Here is a 1,046-nt window from a genome sequence, read left to right as displayed (position 1 = left end):
TTCTCCCCTTTATTTTAAACTCAAAATTTTCTTTATTTTCAGTAAAAACAAAATTTTACCAAAAGTATATGACAGTTGTCAATACAAATCTCTCACTTCTTTAAAATATACTTTTCATTCTGATACACAGTTTAGGTATTATGATGCATTTTTAAAAAGGAACAGTTTAATGTCAAAACCCAAGTTACTTCAATGTAACAACATTTAAAAGTTAGCACTATCATATCGAATTGCAGCATACATACTGTATTGCCCCGTGCTAGTCTGATATCAATGCTAGTTGGTACTGCCATGGTAGCGATGTCAGGTGGTGTTCCTTCGCCCTCCGATTTTTCTTCTTTAATCTTGGGAACACCAGGTACATCAGAGGAAAGTTCATTCAGTATTTTTTTGATCAGAGGATCTTCGTGAAAGGATTTCTCTGCGTTTATGAGAATCAATTACACCTTCTGATTCTGTAGACTCATCTGTCTCTGTGATTGTTGCTACCCTAACAGTTTGTATCTGTGTTTTCTGAATTACGCCCTGGACGTGTACAGTTTGGCCCGAAGGTAACTGTACTAGAGTTATAGCTGGGGAACCTCTTCCGGTGCCTGATCCAGCTACAGAAACCTGAGCTAAATTAGGGATTGAATTTTGACTAGTCTGGGCCTGCTTATTTGCAGTTTCTCTCTCTGTCACAGAATCTGTTACACTTCCACCCTGTTGAGATTCGATTGTTTCAATGGTCATTTCTCCACCGCGAAGGGATTTATGTAGCGGCCCCGTCACTGCTTACACATGCGAGGTGGGAACCACAAACCAGAAATGCGGGCGTAAGCGGCGGCCCCACGTCATCCACCATCATCAGCTCTGACGCGGCAGCCCCGGCCTCCCCACCGACCTAAAGTAGCGCAGCAGCCGCAGGAACTGCCAGCACTATTTCTTACGGAAGATCTCCCTGCATTTTTCAAACCAACTCAGAGCCCCCAACCTCCTATGTCCATCATTTAGGCCTCAGAGAAGGCCCAAGCCATCTCTGTGTCCCACATCCAGCATCAGACTAC

At 43.5% G+C, this 1,046-nt stretch overlaps 1 pseudogene across 1 annotated transcript; it reads right to left on the bottom strand.

Annotated features, from left to right (window-relative positions):
* Positions 1-204: 204 nt before the first annotated feature.
* On the bottom strand, positions 205-732 carry LOC308520210 (cAMP-responsive element modulator-like; annotated as a pseudogene). Its single transcript has 2 exons — positions 607-732; positions 205-483 (listed from the first exon to the last, which is right to left on the bottom strand). The product of its transcript is annotated as a cAMP-responsive element modulator-like (transcript).
* Positions 733-1,046: the final 314 nt, after the last annotated feature.

The sequence above is a fragment of the Myotis nattereri genome, assembly GCF_964212035.1.
Source record: "Myotis nattereri genome assembly, chromosome: 5".
NCBI classification, from domain to species: domain Eukaryota; kingdom Metazoa; phylum Chordata; class Mammalia; order Chiroptera; family Vespertilionidae; genus Myotis; species Myotis nattereri.
This window is presented reverse-complemented; position numbering and strand designations above follow the sequence as displayed.